A 17738-nucleotide genomic window follows, 5' to 3' on the forward strand; every position below is an offset into this window, starting at 1 on the left:
CAGTACATAAAATCCAAAAGGATAAAGGGACAAAAATGGAACAATGTAAGTACGAAATGGCCAAATTATGAAAAGCTTTATAAGCTATATTGGTGTTTAGCTGTATATATTTGGGGTTTAGATGGCAGAACCAACTTGCCATGTTGATAGAGAGTAGGGATGGTGATGGAAAGGGAGGTAGTAAGGAGAATGCCTGGGATTCTAACTTGGGAACTGGGAAAATGGCAGTGCCTTTTGCAGAGATAAGGAAAACAAGAGATCAATCATATCAGAAGGGAAAACATCATTAATGCACTTTTGTACCTATTCAACTTGAAGTGCCTGGGGACACCCAAGTAGAAAAGTCCAGCAAACATTTAAATCAGAACCAAAGACTCAAACCCACAAAAGAGTGATATAGGTGCAGAGATTGATTTTTGAATTATTGTGATAATTGAAGTCATGTTAAGTGGACGATAGCAGCTAAGGCAAGTTCAAGGATCAAAAAGTACAAGAAAACATGTAACTTAGACCCTCTGCTCTGAAGCCCAAGGGTTACCTTGGGAAGTTAGAAGTCCTATTACACTGGTCAGGCATATTGTGTTCATGTACACCTCTGGTCTGCTTCATAAACTCTAGCTAGGCCTCCTAGTTGCAAGTGGCAGATACCCAACTCAAACTAGTTTAACAAAAAATAAAAAATAAAAAAGGAGCATGAGCTCAAAGAACAAGGGGGAGATCCCAGGAAGATTTCAGATATAAAGGCACCCAAGGGCTCAAAATCTTATCTCTTACTTGCAACCTTCTTTAGGGAAGCTCCTTTTGTGTGGTGGACAAGATGAACCCCAGCCAACCCAGCTCACGACCTCAAAGTTTAGCACTGTTCATGGAAAGAATATTATGTTCTTCAAGTGTACATATATTAACCCTAGAGAAGACACCCATTGGCCCTGCCTAGGTCTTATGTCCAATCATAATTCAGTTGCAGTGATCAGGATAATGGAGCACTGTCATTGGCCAACCTGGATCAGGAGTTGTAAGAAAAATTAGAATACTTGAAATCTACTCTAGATCTGAATCAGATTATTGGCAAAAGAGTCCCAGAAGTTAATATTTTTTTATAAGTCACTGGAGTGATTCTTGTTGAAGGGGTTCACAGGTCATGATTAGAGACACACTGCAAGCTCTAGAATTGGCTCAGACATGATGCTTCCTGAGAAGATCTCAGTTCTGTACCCTGTCAGTCTTGGTGAAGTTGGAAAACATTCAGGCTTTTGGGTACACCTGAATGGACTTGCATCATGTCTGGTCTAAGTCACTTTTTCTTTTTCAATCCTCACCCAAGGATATGTTTATAAATGAGAGGGAGAGAGAGAGAGAGAAACATTAATGTGAAAGAGACATCTATCAGCTGCCTCCTGAACACGCCCAACTAGGGATGGAACCCACAGCCATTTTGGTATATGGGACAATGCTTCAACTGAGCCACCCAGCCAGAGCTGTCTCTTTCTTAAATGCATGACCAGGCAATTCACTTAACTTAACTGGCACTTAGTTCCCTCCCCTCAGCACACAGGGAAAAGATTTGCCTACAGTGGTTGTGCAAGGTTAAATCACACATGTGTGAGATGGGTTGCCAGTAGCTCTCGCCATTGCCCAGGCCCCTCAACCCCGTGACTGATGTCTTGGCTTTCCATTGATGACGGTTTGAATCCTGACTCCCATGTCATCTACACTTTGCTGCCTCTGTTCTCCACGTTCAATCCTCCTATATCCTCCCTGGCCCCTAACACTGTACTTCCAGGATGCTAAACTCTGCCTGCCCACCTAGACCCTCACGGCCCCACCTTTTACCTGCCGTACCTTCTGAGTGCCCCAACCTCAATGCCCAGCCCTCCCAGGGGATTCCTTTGATCTCCACATTTCATGCTTCTAAACCTGGGCTACAGGCCTGGAATATATTTTCATGTACAATTTAGTACAAGCAGTATTGTCTTAAGGTGAAAGCTAATCTGGGCTTTTTGAGAGTGCCAGATTGCAGGAGAAATAGCAATTACTACTCTTTTTCAAGAGAAAACATCTCATGTAAAGGACCTGATAACAGACAGACTCATGAGGCTCCATCCTGCAGAGCCGCACTTAGATAAAAATAGACAAAACTCACAAATGCCCTATTACATTCTTCATATATTTGATCCTTCATGGTTCTTAATATTCTTCCCCCCCCCCAGCTGCCATATGGGGAGAAAGAGAAAAGCAGAGAGGACATAGAAAATTGACCTCCTGTAATTTAAAAGGAAAATGACTCTACTTAGGAGACCCCTGAGGGGGTCGGCACGGCACATACTAGAAATGGAACAATGAATGAAGTGGTGTCTACATTCCCTGACCTCAAGCTTCCAGAAAGTGCATCACCAGGCAAATGGGCAGGCCATCAGAATGCTACCAACTATGTGCGGAAAAGACATTCGTATAATCACTCTGATGTGAGGGTGCTGGGTAAGCACAGATTTCTCAGCTGCTCACTTTCTTGGGTATTAGATGTACATGCACTGTGCTGTGTGTGTTTCATGCTCTGCCCTTCTGTGCGGTTGTTGGCTTGGTGCCAGAAGATAAGCTAGTGGAGCATTCACCCAAATCATCTGAGGATCTTTATTCCATACTTTGCTTATAGTTAAGTGGCATTTTTTTTTCCCCTAAAGAAATCAAAGGGACAGGTTACTATTTTGGCATTATCTGGCACTATCCTATTTTTCCCTCCCTGTGTTTTCTTTGTTGAAACACCTCATAAGCCTGGCCCTCTTTGTCTCCAAAAAGAAGGGGCAGAATAAATTTGGAAATCCTGATTTTTATTTTCCAAGTCCTAAGCCATGGAGGGAGGAGAAAATTTGCAGGCCCAGGGAAAGTGACCTTAATAAGAACAGTGGGTAAATGGTTTCACAAGAGGAGAACTATTGTTCAGGGCCCAAAGCTGTAGAGAAAGAGATGGCACAGCTCATGTTCTGTTTCCTGCTATTGCCACCAGGAAGGCAGCAAAACCTCTGAGGATCCTGGGTCCCCAAAGCAGAAGGGACCAAGGCTAGCAAGACCATGGAGACCAAGGCTTTGCAGGTTCTCAAACCAGGGTCATAAGTCCAATGTGTCCAGGTTCCCAGTGGGTAATGTAAATGGAAGTTTGGAGTAGCATACCTGGGAGATGGGTGGGGCTGGTGCCAAACCAGTGTGTACTCTGCCCAAAGGCAATTTATTTCTACTCTTCAAACTACTGTGAGAGCAAAAGAAGTCGATCTAATGAACTTGACAAGTGTTGGGCCATGGTCTAGGGACTGCAATGAGTGAGACAATGACTATTTAGTAGTGCCTAGTGTGGGCTGATGACTAAGGTCCAGAATGTACCCAATAATTTGGTGCCACATAGGTCTCCAAACATTGTTCTTAACTCAGTGTGGAATGGGAGGGGTAAAATCTTAAAATCCAGACTAACTACTCATAAAAGTTTTAGGATGAAAATTAAACTAGAGATTAATCTGAGTTCTAGAAATTTTCAAAAGTTTCATGTACACCTGCCTTTGTGGGCTGATGATATTCCTATCATCAGAGAGGGGTCTAGGATAGTATTGACTTCACTGATGTGAATCTTGGTGTTACTAATAACCAGGTGTGTGATCTCAGGAAAGTCACTTAGCATTTCAAGCCTCAGTTTCTTTATCTTTTAAACAGGAATGATAGTAATACTCCCTCAGAGGTGGCCGTATTAAAGGAGAAAATGTAGTTCGAAGTCCTGGAACAATGGTTGACTCCTAACAAGCAAACACTCATACCTCTTGGTATAAATAATACCGATACCTTGTGCTCATTGTCTCACAGAGAATTTGGTGGAAAAAATAGTTGGTTAGTTGGTGAACTTTCCTGTGTGAATATTGTACTTGTGAATACGTTATGATTCCCTTGTCCCTTAAGATACGTTTCCCATTTGAATCCTTTCACTCTCTTGTGAAGATATTCCTAGAGCCTCCCCTTTAAGTCCTCCAGACACCATTAGACAGACTAATACATAGACTAGAAATCAGAGAAAAAATATTTTTAGAAATTTTATTTTCCATCAACCGTATTTCCATGTTCTGTTTAAGAGTCTGTGGAAGAACAGCTAAGACCACTCAGCGGTTGTTCCCACCCACTCAGCGGCCTGTGTGGTGGGGACTTCAGACCCACCTTCAGTGCAGCTGAGCGCTCCAGGCTTCAGTAGGGAACTGCTGAATAGGCCCAGAGGGCACCTGCACCTTCAGAAGAGCGTGTGATCTCAGGTTGAATAGCAGGAAATTCAGGAGCTGAAGTAGTTCATCAACCCTCAAATTTCCCCTTGGTTACAACTCTTTCACCAGTGGCTTACTCTTCATTTCAGTTTCTTCTGAATCTCTATAGAAGTAAAGATCAGGCATGACCTCTCATGGATGTTCAAGGCAGATGTTGCCACGCACACGTGGAACTTCCAGGCCAGCACCCACCACATCGGATGCACTGAGTGAGCTCCCTGGTTGTTGTACAAGATGGCGATGTCCACATAGTGCAGAGGAGAGTCTGTTACACAGAGCAACGCTGGTCAGCCCTGGGATCAATAATATCTGGAAATCGCGGCTCCTGGGAGGCTGCCTGAATCTGGTTAGTAAAGGTTCCGGGAATGACTCCAGTGGCAGCACCAAATTTCAGTGCAGCCAACTGGCCAGAATTCCTGGAGGATGAGAGACCTACATCAGTCAGATTTTATTAAAATTTATTTTTTTAAGTATATTTTATTGATTATGTTGTTACAGTAGTCCCATTTTTTTCCCTTTTGCTCTAATCTACCCAGTACCCCCTTTCCCCAGCAATCCCACTCCCCTTAGTTCATGTCCATGGGTCATGCATACAAGTTCTTTGACTTCACCCTTTCCTGTATTATTCTTAACTTCCCCCATCTATTTTGTACCAACCAACTACGCTTCTTAATCCCTGCGCCATTTCCCCATTTCTCCCCTTCCCCTCTCCCAGATGATAACCCTCCAAATGATCCCCATACCTATGATTCTGTTTCTATTTTGGTTTGCTTACTTAGATTTTGTTTTTATTTTTTTAGATTCAGTTGTTGATAGTTGTGAGTTTGTTGTCATTTTAGTGTTCATAATTTTGAACATTTTCTTAAGTCCCTTTGATATTTCATATAATAATGGATTGGTGATGATGAACTCTTAGCTTTACTTTGTCTGGAAAGCACTTCATCTGCCCTTCCATTCTAAATGATAGATTTGCTGGATAGAGTAAACTTGGTTCTAGGTCCCTGCTTTTCATCACTTTGAATACTTCTTGTCAGTCCCATCTTGCCTGCAAAGTTCCTTTTGAGAAATCAGCTGATAGTCTTACAGGAACCCCTTTGTAGGTAACTCTCTGCTTTTCTCTTGTTGCTTTTAAGAGTCTCTCTTTATCTTTCACCTTTGGCATTTTAATGATGATGTGTCTTGGTGTGGTCCTCTTTGGGTCCAGCTTATTTGGGACTCTTTGTGCTTCCTGGACTTGTATGTCTATTCCTTCACCAAATTTGGGAAGTTTTCCTTCATTATTTTTTCACATAAGCTTTTGATTTCTTGCTCTTTCTCTTCTCGTTCTGGCACCCCTGTAATTCAGATGTTGGCATGTTTGAAGTTGTCCCAGAGATTCCTAAGCCTCTCCTCATTTTTTTCAATTCTTGTTTCCTCATTCTGTATTGGATGACTGTTTTTTACTTCCTTATATTCCAAATCATTGATTTGAACCCTGGTTTCCTTCACTTCACCATTGTTTTTGTGTGTGTGTGTGTGAATTTTCCTTCATTTCACTTAGCATAGCCTTCACTTATTCCTTGATGTGTTTGCCATACTCAAGCATATTTGTCAAGACTGCAAGCATTTTTATCACCAGTGTTTTGAATTCTGTATCTGTTAGGTTGGCTATCTCCTCGTCACTTAGTTCTCCCACTGGAACCTTGATCTGTTCCCATTTTGAGCCATACTTCTCTGTCCCCTCATCTTGACAGGCTCCTGTGTTTGTTTGCCTCTGTGTCTTAGGTAAAGCTGTCGCTTCTGTTACATTGTAAGGGGTGGAGCCTTAGGTATTCATCAGTACAGGGCAACCTGTTTCACCACGTTGTGGCATTGTATGTGGGAGAGGGGTCAGAGGGAACAATGACACTTGCTCATTACTTGCCTCTTTTCTAGTCACTTTTCCCATTTCCATATGAGACCAGCGCCTCTCTAGCTGTTGCCCTGGCTGTTGTCCCCAGAGTGGGTGGGTCTGCAGATGTTCTAGGACTGTGGGGGGCCCTTTAAACAAAAAGACTCTGCTGAGAGACCAGCAGTTTCTTCCTCCACCCCAACCCCCTCTGGTTTGCACAGTCAGAAGCAATGAGGCTTGATTTTCCCTGGCACTGGGTCCGTGAGCTGCATGGTCTGGTTAGGAGCTGGGAGTGCGCCCCAGGGGTCCCACCCCACTTTTTAAAACATGTGACTGCGCTTTCCCCTGGCCTGCCTCTGCCGCCACCACTGCCGCCACCACACCGTGTCTTCTCTGCCCGGGCTCTGCCCCTCCTACCAATCTGGATGAGTATTTCTTCTTTATATCTTTGTTTCTTGGACTTCTATGCATCTTTGTTTTTCTGGAACTTCTGGTTGTCTCTAGTTCGAGGTTGTTGTATTTCTTCTTAGTTGTGGAGGGAGACCCAGTGTGTCTGTCTAGGCCTCCATCTTGACCAGAAGTCCCACGTCAGTCTGACTTTTAATGGGCAACAATGGCTGAGCTTCTGGCAGAAGCTTCTTCTGGGTTCTCTTCAGATTTATGATGTAGATGTTGTCACTTTTCCTTCTGTAGGTGGTTGGTGCTACCTAAGTGAGTTCTTGCTGCAAGGAATTTGAGGACATCTTCGTCCTTAATCTGCAGGACACTGAGGGCTCCAGACATCGTGAAAGGTTCCCTGTGAGTTACAGTGGGAACCCAGAACAGCACGCTATGAACCCCTCTCTTGGTAGCTTGGAAAAGCCAGAAAAATTAATTGAAACTAAGTCTCCGTGGTCCACATGTGTAGTTTTTAGGAACCCGAATCTCAAGGCCAAAAGTTAGACAACTCACAGAAGTAGAAGAATAGATATCTTTAGATAGTGCTTCTCTCAGCTGGACTTCTTAGTTGTTGTAACTTCTACTCCTGAAATCTTGTGTTTAGTTTTCTATCGAAACCCTTCACAGTGACGGAAAAAATCACACAATGCACAGATCTTCAGCTGGACGTTTAGTTTTGCCTGGTAATTCTGGATTTCCCCAGTTATCTTTCTCTTCTCCATAATCTGATTCTATGGTTTTCAATAGATGATCCTGTTTTCTACTTGCTCTAGACTTTCCCCTCCTGCCTCCTTGACAGCCATCTCCATTGGTTAGCCTCACATGCACCCGTATCTTCAGCTTCTCCCTTTATGTCCTTCCTCCTCATTATTTAAGTTTGATCAGAGTTCCTTTATAAGAAAACAAAAAAATTAAAAACATTAAACTGTCACTCAAATTCAGGTCTTTCTTCAGCTGCCTTCCTATCTCTACCATTCCCTTTGGAATCAAGCATTTTGAAAGTGTGCATCTACTCTGTACACCTTCTCAGCTCTCTGTCACCCCTCAGTTCATCAGAGTCTGGTGTATCTCATTGCCTTGACACAGAAACTGCTTCTTCTTCACAAATCCAATGGCAAGTTTTAAGTCCTCATCTCCACCCAGCAGTGTCTTTGACACACTGCCCTTTTTGGTGGTCCTCTCACCTATCTGAAGCTCCTCCTACATTTTTCTCTGAGTGCTTCTCCCTGTTTTCCCAGCCTTTATCTACCTATGTTTTTAAAAATATTTTATTTATTTATTTTTAGAGAGAGGAGAAGGGAGGGAGTAAGAGAGAGAGAGAGAAACATCGATGTGCAAGAGAAACATGGATCAGTTGCCTTCCACTCCCCTAACCAGGGACCTGACCCATAACTCAGGCATGTACCCCATCCAGGGATTGAACCAGGGACCTTTCAGTTCACAGGCTGGCACTCAATCCACTGAACCACACCAGTCAGGGCTATCCATCTATGCTTTAAAAGGGTCTTTCTTGGGCCCACTTTTCTCACTTTTCATTCTCTCCCTAAGTGAAGCATCTAATCCTGTACCTTCAATTACCACTTAAAAAAATAATCTAATACTGTAATTGGCATCATTCTTATCTTTTTACCTCCTCCACTCACATATCCAGTCTCCAAATCTTTTCAAGTCTTCACCTCAGCATTTTAAACCTGTACACTTCCCCTCATTGCCATTGCCCAAAACTAACTTTAGACTCCTGTCACCTCTCACTAAGACTTTTGAGATAGCCTCCTGGTTGGGCCTAGTGCCTCTCTTCTTGGTTCCCTCTAATCAACATCATAGCCAGAGCGATCTTCCTAAAAGAGAGGCTAGCCAACTTTTTCTGTAAAGGGCCAGGTAGTAATTATTTTAGGTTTTGCGAGCCCTATCTTTTCTGTGGCAACTATTTAGTTCTACTGTTATAGCATAAACTCAGCCATGGACAATATGTAAATAAATAAGTGTAGATGTAATTCAACTAGTTACAAAATAGGTAGTGGACCCAATTTGGCCTATGAGCCATGGTATGCTGATCCCCATTTTAAAACATAAACTTGAACAAAGTCTTCCCATTTTCTTTAGCATAAATTAAAAATTCTTGTAAACAGCTTACAAGCCCAGCCAGACCTCTTCCGATCCACTTCTATCATAAACTCAGTTCCAGCCTTATTGGAAGACTGGCATTGCAGCATTGTGTTTTCACTCACAGCTGACTAGGTAGATCTATTTGGTGCTAATATTCTAAATAATACAAGCTTAAGAGGCACCAAATGATGTAGGTTTGAGTTACAGCTCTAGCCTTACTAAAATTATGATCCCAGTCAAACTTCAATTTCTTCACTTATGAAAATAAATGGGGATAATAATACTATCTTGGAATAATAATATCTGCCTCCTAGATAATTTATTTGCATAAACATAATGGTGTAGTGAAGATGAAAATTATTCATGAACTGTCAAGTGTTATATAAATGTCCATGTTGCTCACACAGGCTTGGCCAGTCCCCACCGCTCCCCTTCCCCATCAGACTGTCTCAGCTGGTGCTCTCTCCATCTATCTGTTTTCTGGCAGGTCAACCACAGCTCAGCAGAGCCCTGGAGGATTCAGGCCACCTGCGTCCTTTCCAGATTAACCTACTTGTTCCTTTGACAGACTGGCCCACTCCCACTTCCCTGCCCAGCCCCAAATCTAGTAATGAAAGTCTCACCCCACACCCCCCAGCTCCATTTCTGGAGCAATTAATCACTGTCACAGGGCTAATAGAAATGGTGAGTGGGTGAGTTTGTGTGTGTGTGTGTGTGTGTGCATGTGTGTGTGTTGAGAGAGCTGGTAATAAGCAAGGGAAGAATTAGGCTACTTGCTGTATCTGGCCTCATTCCCTCACTATTCCCAGGAGAGAATAGTGCATTTCCAAATGGAGGAATTATGAACTGAGCAGGTGTAGTAAGTAAAAGCAGGTCTAACCAATGCATATTTATGGGTCATCTATTCCCTCTGCGCACCTGGGGATTATTTCCACCTATTTGCAGCACCAGAATATACAGTAGTCCCTCTCTATATCATGTTCACTGTATTGTGGGATTAAAAAAATATTATATTTAATTATTTATCGTGGGTTTTTCACTATATCTTGGGATTTTGTAGTACTGTACTTGTATGTTGTTAAAGTTACGTAGGTTTAAGAGTGTAGAATATTTTTAAGAACATAAATAATATTTATAAAAGTGTGGAAAAGGTTAATAAGGGAGTGGGAAAGGTTAATAAGGGGCTGGGAATGGTTTATAAGTGTGTGGGAAGGGTTTATAAAGCCTTAAAAATATAAATACTAAAATAAATGAATAAATGTAAGGTTCCTACTTCGTGGATTTTCACCTATCGCGGGGGCGGTGTGTGTGTGTGGGGGTGGTTCTAGAACATAATACCCGCAATAAGTGAGGGAATACTGTAGTCCATACTTAAACATTAAACAGGAACTTTATTTTCATATTTGCTTTTTAAAAAGCTGCTTTATACCTTTTAACTTTGTCTTATTATTTAGAAATTCTCTGACTCACTCAGGTTTCTTTACTTGCTTATTGAAATTTTCTGACAGGCATCAGAAGCACAGGGAACTAACCTTCTACATTCCTTAAAGTTTTAAAGAAACAGCAGCTCTCACATCTGGGCATGGGAGCAATTACACAGGAGGGCACTATAAAGAAGCAGCAAAGGAACAGAGCACAGTTGTTTTTCTTTTGCTTCCTGTATTAGATCCAATTACTTTTTCATGACAGAGAAGTAGAAAATGTATTTTAAATGCTTTATAGAATGTTCACCTTTTGGATTACAAAATTACTAAGAGTATCATGACATGCATTTACATAAACAAAATTCTTTTATCACAAGTGATGCCTTTTACAAATGTTACATATTGCAACATTTTCAAAAAGGAAGAAGCTCTGAGGGGTTTCTAGAATTGATTTTCATCTTACATTTGGTTAGAAATCTATTTTACTATCTTAATCACTTTCTTCCTGTTTTAGAAATTCTATATCCCTTTATGTAAATTAATTAACTTTACAAAAGCTTCTAGACTCTGCATTATAGCAACTATATATTCCAAATATTTTATTAACTTAAACTGTAAAACATAAGACTACCCAATCTATTATTAGATTACCTGGGCATCTGGATGGATATAAAAAGGCTACATTATTAAGCAGATAATTATAAACATATGTAAACCTGACAACAGAACCCCAAAATATATGAAGCAAACACTGAAAAAATTAAAGGGATAAATTGACCCTTCTACAATAACAGTTGGATAATTTTATACTCTACATTCTATAATGGATAGACAACTAAACAGAAGATCAATAGAGAAATGAAAACTTGAATAATGCTATCAACAAACTAGATCAAAGAGTAACATACAAAGCACTTCACTGCAAACCAGCAGAACACATATTTTATTTTACTTTATTTTATTTTTCTGGTCGTTCATTTGTTTTATTCATTACCATTGCGGGGTACAGGCAACCTCACTGGAAGGTCAGTCACAGAAATTGCAAATCTGTCTGGATGAGTATTTCTTCTTTATATCTTCATTTGCTGAACTTCCATGCAGTTTGATTTTCTGGGATTTCTGGTTGTTTTTAGTTTTGAGGTAGTTGTATTCCTTCTTAGCTGTGGAGAGAGATGCAGTGTGTCTGTCTATGCCTCCATCTTGGTTTAGAACATATATATATATTTAAGATTTTATTTACTTATTTTTAGAGAGAGGAGAAGATGAGGGAGAAAGAAAGGCAGAGAAACACCGCTGTGTGATTGCCTCTTGCGTGCCTCCACCTGGGGACCTGGACTGCAACCCAGGCATGTGCCCTGACTGGGACTCAAACCTGCGACACTTTGGTCCGCAGGCCGGCACTCAATCCACTGAGCCACACCAGCCAGGGCAGAACACATATTTTTTAAGTGCGCAAGAAACATTCTCCAGGATAGATAATATGTTAGAATACAAAACAAATCTCAATAAATTTTTAAAGTTTGAAACCATTTAAAGTATCTTTTCTGAGCATAATGGAATAAAACTAGAAATCAGTAACAAAAGAAGACTGAGAAATTCACAAATTTGAGAAAATTAGACAATACACTCTTCTTTTTAGTTCTGCTTGTTTGTTTATTCTGTTTTTTTTAGATGCAATTGTTGATAGATAAGTATTTACTGCCATTTTATCATTCATATTTTTTACTTTCTCCTTCTCCTCCTCCTCCTCTTCCAGAAGCCCCTTTTACATTTCAGGTATACTGGTTTGGTGGTAATGAACTCCTTTAGCTTTCTCTTGTCTTAGAAGTTCTTTATATGTCTCCAAATTCTAAATGATAGCTTTGCTGTGCAGAGTAATCTTGGTTGTAGGCTCTGCTTTTAATCACTTTGAATTTCTTGCCAAGTCCCTCCCAGCCTGAAATGCTTCTGTTAAGAAATCATCTAAAAGTCTTTATGGAAGCTCCCTTGTAGATAACGAATTGCTTTTCTCTTGCTGCTTTTAAGATTCCCTCTTTGTCTTTAACCTTTTGCATTTTAATTATGATGTGTTTCAGTGTGGTCCTCATGGGTTCATCTTGTTTGGAACTCTGCATTTTCTGGACTTATATGCCTATTTCCTTTACCAGATTAGGAAAGTTTTTGTCATTCTTAAAAATTGGGTTTTAATTTCTTGCTCTCTCTCTTCCTTCAAGCATCCCCATGATGCAAATGATGGTACACTTAATGTTGTCTCAAAGACTCCACAAATCAACCCATAACAAGAAGGATTATTCCTTTTTTCTCACTTCCAGTTAGAAAGTAGACTAGAGAATGACTTCATTAGCCCAGGTGGAGATTAGGTGCTGCTTTGGGCCAATCACCTGGGCCAAGGTAATGAACCAGGGTAAGAAGATGGCTAATTCTGCTATGGGCACACAGGCATCCCATGATTCCCTAAGAGAAGGAAGGAGACTTGGTCAGACAATCATAGGTCCACCACACTGACAATGTTGCTATAAGGTCCAAGGAATTCTAAGGAAATTAATATTTAAGCTACACATGGAGGAAGAAGGCCGGTGAGGTAGGGTCAACTATTGCCCTGCTGGGTGAAGGGAGGCTTTGAGCTTGGTTGTCCAAGCAATGTGAGGCTCTACTTCTAAAAGTGAAACAGAGTGGATGTCTCTGGCTCTCTAAGCCAAAGAGAATAGAAGTGTATCATTAGAACAATGTTGCCCGAGCTAAACATTTGAGAGCTGAAGTATAGAGGAAAATAAGTTGAAGAACCTCTAAAAGATAAGAGAAAGAAAGAGGTATATGTTAGATAAATACCAGCAGTCAGGCTGTTGTCCACAAGAGTCTGTGTGTACATTTCTAGAAATACATGGGAAGGATAGGTTAGGTTTAATAGCAAGACCTGATGATTTTAAGAATATCTTTATTTCCTGCCATGTATATTTCACTTCTTTCCTTCTTTCTCTAGTGGTGAAATGGAAAGAGCCTCTGTATTCTAGAATCAAGGGTGTATATTGTTATTTTTACTCAAAAGGGAAAGATCTGGTTATAGGTTAACAGGTCCCTTTTTCGCTTCAGGTAATTTTCCTGAGTGTTTGCAATGTCCCTTATTTAGTGGATCTCAGCCCCTTATCTGGATGCAGTGGAATGGCAGAGAAAACACCATGAACAGCTCAACACTGACAGGTGATGGATGGTTTTAAGGTAGATTTTTCTTTTTTGCAGAAACTCCTGAGCTTGTCTCTATTGCTAATAATTAACAAACTTTTCTTCACTCTTGTTCCTTTTTTTCTTGCCCCTTGTCATACTTCTTAGACAGCTCAGTTAAATCCTCAGGAGAGAAAGAATAAGAATAGCTCTTAGCAAGTTGATGGCAAGAGGAAATTTTTGTGTAAGAAATTTAAATTAGAAAATATGAAGGGACAGGGAAGAGCAATGGGGGAAAAATGGGACAACTATAATAGAACAACAATAAAAAACAGAAAAAAGAAAAGAAAATGACAAAAGAGAATAATGTTTGTTCCCTTTTGAAAACTTAGTGAAATGTCTTCAAATAGTATAAATTCATTTAAATTCATTTAGCACATCAACTATTTGACTAAAAACATAAAACACAATATTGGAGAAACTTGAATTCTCTTAAATATACTCATACCATACATAACTTAAGATTTTATTTTGAAATCACAAGTATAAATTAATTAGTAAATTATACTTTTTAAATTGAAATTACAAGGCTGATCTGTCACTTTAATTAGCCAAGTTCTTATATACATAAGCACATAAAATATAAAAAATGGGAAGATTCATTTAACAAATATTATTACTATGATTTTGATTACTTACATGTTTCCATATTTAATTCTAAATTGTTACAGAATTAAAAGATGCTTAACCATCATGAGGATAATTACTACTTTTTAAGCAGTTTTAAAAGCTATCTTCTCTGACAGCTGAAATTTTTAAGAGTGGAGGATTTCAGCTAGAACACTGATTGGATTCTTGTTAATGACATTGATGGGACACGTTTTGTCTCTGTATTATGATTCTTCCAATAGGGTGGTCTGGTGGCTTTCAGTGCCCATATTCCTGTGTGTGGGTTATACATTACCCAATTCTTATACTTACAGAAGATGAGACCCCCATTCGGCAGCTACATAAATTATTCTCATGTGTGTTTTTTTCCTTCTTTCATGGAGTGCTGACAAAAGAGTTTTGTTCCAGCTACACATTGCTACATAACAAACTACTTCAAAAACTCAGTGTCTTAAATTTTTTGTTATATCTCACAATATTGTGGGTTATGAATTGGGGCAGGAATCGATTGATTCATTCTTCTGTTCCACCAGGTGACATCTACGAACGCTACATGGAACAGACAGATCATCTAATTGAACCCTGACCCACAAAACTATGAAACAGAATAAATAGTCTACAGGTGGTTTCCCTGCCATGTTTTGTATTTTAGGGGAATGGCTGGAAGGCTGGGCATAGAGCAGGGACTGTCATCTGGAGTGCCTCTATGTTGCCTCTCTGGCAATGTGACTCCATAGTAGTCAGACTTACATAGACTCTTGGGGCACTAAGAGCCAAAGGTTCCTATAAGCAAGGCAGAAGGTATGTAGCCTTTTGTGATCTAAGCTTGGAAGGCAAGTAAAGTTCACTGACACTGGATTGGTTGAAGAGTCTCCAGCCACACCCATATTCAAGAGGAGGGGACCTATACCCATCCTTTCTATGGCAGGAGTATCAATAAATATGTGACTTTGTTTTAAAATCACTATAAGTTCTTAAGATAGTTAAAGATCTTTTTCATTTAACTCTAAAGGTCTTTAACTTTGATGTGTATTCATCTCATATACTTGCTGTATTTTACAAATAAATAACTCTTAGAGATATTAAAACACCTGATTAAATTCTAAATATAGTGCATGACATTGTCTGATAATCTGGTCATGACTCTGAAATGTCATTCTATTTGATAAAATGAGTTTTAACGATCATTCTTGCTGATGAAACTATTTTTAAGAAAATCTCTGTACTTGATTCACTGAACCACAGATGCTATCTCTTGAAACGTAAGAGTGCGAAAAGTCCTGGTTTTACACTGATGATTTCTTGAATCGTTTTCTCTGAAAAATGTGCTATGAAGAATATTTCATGTCCTCATGCACTCAATTTAACAAGTATAAAGTGAGTATCTTCTATAGTGAAATGGGTGTTAGAGGAAGGTTTGGGTTTTATTAGGTGTTGATGGTTAGAAAGTCATTCAAGATGAATGGAACAAGGTAAGCAGTTGAGGTAGGAAATCACTCAACATGTTTGAGGATGACTATGCTAAGAAAAGATGCAAGCAGACCTGTTCATGGGCCAAGTTCCTTTTCTTGTTCTACTTGGTTACTTTCTGTAAGGATCTTGAACTTGATTCTACTGTTTGGATTATTTTGTCCATTGTCCCTCATTGAACCCAGAATAAATATTGTTGACTAAATAAGCAAATGACCAATTATCAAATAGTTTGAACATATTAAACCAGCTCTTCACACTAAAATTAAAATGCTTGTAACATATTTTTTCAGGGATAAGAGAAATTTTAATTTTTCTAGTAGTGCTCCATGGTCATCATTCTAGATAATGTCATCATTGTTTATCCCAGTCAACTTATTCTGTTTTTCTGAGTATTTTGATTCCAGATAAAGAGGCACATGCTATATTTATCTCTAACTGGGTTTTCTATATAAATGGCATGGTAGAAAATTGGGACTTCAACAATTCAGAGTGAGCTCACGGATACACAAAATCACCACCAGCTCTTCTCAGTGGCTATTGTATCAAGTAGAGATAAAATATCCTCTGGAACAAAGCCTTGTTTGGGTCCAGTGAAATTCACTACAGAGAGCACAGTGTTTGATGTGTGCAAAAGGCAATGTGAGAGTACAAAATCTCCATCCTGTAAATTCTCACTACATTTTGTCTTATAATGTGAGTCTGGAGAGAGATTTGCTTGATCTAACCCTGATTTCTATAAAGTTACAGGATTGTCCCACCTGTTTATTTCATTGGTTGGCTGTGCCTTCACATAGTTGCCTCTTTACCCTCCAAACATCATGTTTCCTTTGCTTTGTCTTACATGCCTTGTGCAGCTCTTGAAAATGACCTATTATAGTGAAGGGGGGCCCAAGAAGAAAAGCTATAGCCATGATTTAGGGTGATGACTTCAAATCTCACATGCCCTCTAAATATAGAGTCTACTTGCTTTAAAAATATATATGTTAGAATGAGTTCAACTGTGGCAGATTTCTTGCCTTTAAGAATCTGAAGGGAGTTATGAACAGAGGTGAGGAATGAAATGTGGAGTGAGTTTCATATTACTGTACCTTGGCAGGCTGAGCTGTGTCATGGTGTGAAGCAATTCAGGGGAGCTGCATGGGTGGGTGGATGTGTTATGTTATTGCAGCTAAGTGACTGGAATGTCGATGTTTCACTATCGTTTAAAAACAAACAAAAAAAGGTTCCTGGTAGGCAGGCCTCTAAGTATTTTTGATTTATTACCTAGTTTTCAGACACTAGAAATGAAAAACAACAAGAAGAAATGAAAATGGGCAGAGAATAGCAGAAGTTCCACAACAATGATTTTTTCATATGAATAAATAACATTCTTTTTAGCATTAAGACAAACAAGGTGTGGCCATTTGAGAAACATCAAGGTCTCTGCTATCTTTATTTCCGAGAATTTCATGCTGTGAAATCATTCAAACAATGTAGATGGAATAATGAAACTTCCTCACTGACTCATAGATATGGCTATGAAGACAAGGACAAAACAAAGATGGGACCTAGAGCATCATTTGTTAAGACCTGGAAAGAATTAAGGTAGTGCTAGAAATCCTCATGGAAAGGCAAATTTTGCTGAAATTCAATTTATAATTGGATTCTTTAATAGCTGCTTCTTCTCATGCTTTATTAAGAATTCTTTTGCTTATCTCAGAGTCAAAATAATATTATTCTATTTTCTTCTAAAATTTATAGCTTTAGTTTGCAAATTATGGTCAATGATCCCTTTTGAATTAAGTTTTGTCTATGGTGTGAGGAAGGAGTTAATTTCAATTATTTTTACTCTCTAAGTAGTTGTTTTAGCACTATTTATCAAAGACAACCTTTCTTTATCATATTAAATTTAATTAACATCTTTATTGAACATCTAGTATCTGGCTCTTTATTTTGATCCATTAATCTATGGGCTTATCTTTATGCAAAATATGAAATTTGCTGTTTTAATTAATGCAGCTTTTTAACATCTTGAAATCTTTTAGTATATCTCTTCCAACTTTTCCTTTGTCAAGATTATCTTGATGAATTTAGGTCCTTTTCTCCCTATATATATTAAAATTAGTCTTTGATATCTACAAAACAGACTGGTATTTTGGGAAGATTGTAATCAACAATACTGGGTCTGATCCATGAACACTATCTATCTTTCCATTTATTTAGGTCTTCTTTAATTTTTTCTCAGCAGTAATTTTCTTGTGGTTTCCTATTGTAGTTTTCATGGTGGAGGAATTTGCTTTTCTTTTGTTAAATTTACTTCTAGGTATT

General features: G+C 39.2%; 1 pseudogene; it reads right to left on the reverse strand.

The window, feature by feature from the left end:
- Positions 1 to 4088: 4088 nt before the first annotated feature.
- On the reverse strand, positions 4089 to 6945 carry LOC150007771 (small ribosomal subunit protein uS2 pseudogene; annotated as a pseudogene).
- Positions 6946 to 17738: the final 10793 nt, after the last annotated feature.

Source organism: Furipterus horrens, unplaced genomic scaffold (genome assembly GCF_987537825.1).
Source record: "Furipterus horrens unplaced genomic scaffold, mFurHor1.1.pri manual_scaffold_6, whole genome shotgun sequence".
Taxonomy (NCBI): domain Eukaryota; kingdom Metazoa; phylum Chordata; class Mammalia; order Chiroptera; family Furipteridae; genus Furipterus; species Furipterus horrens.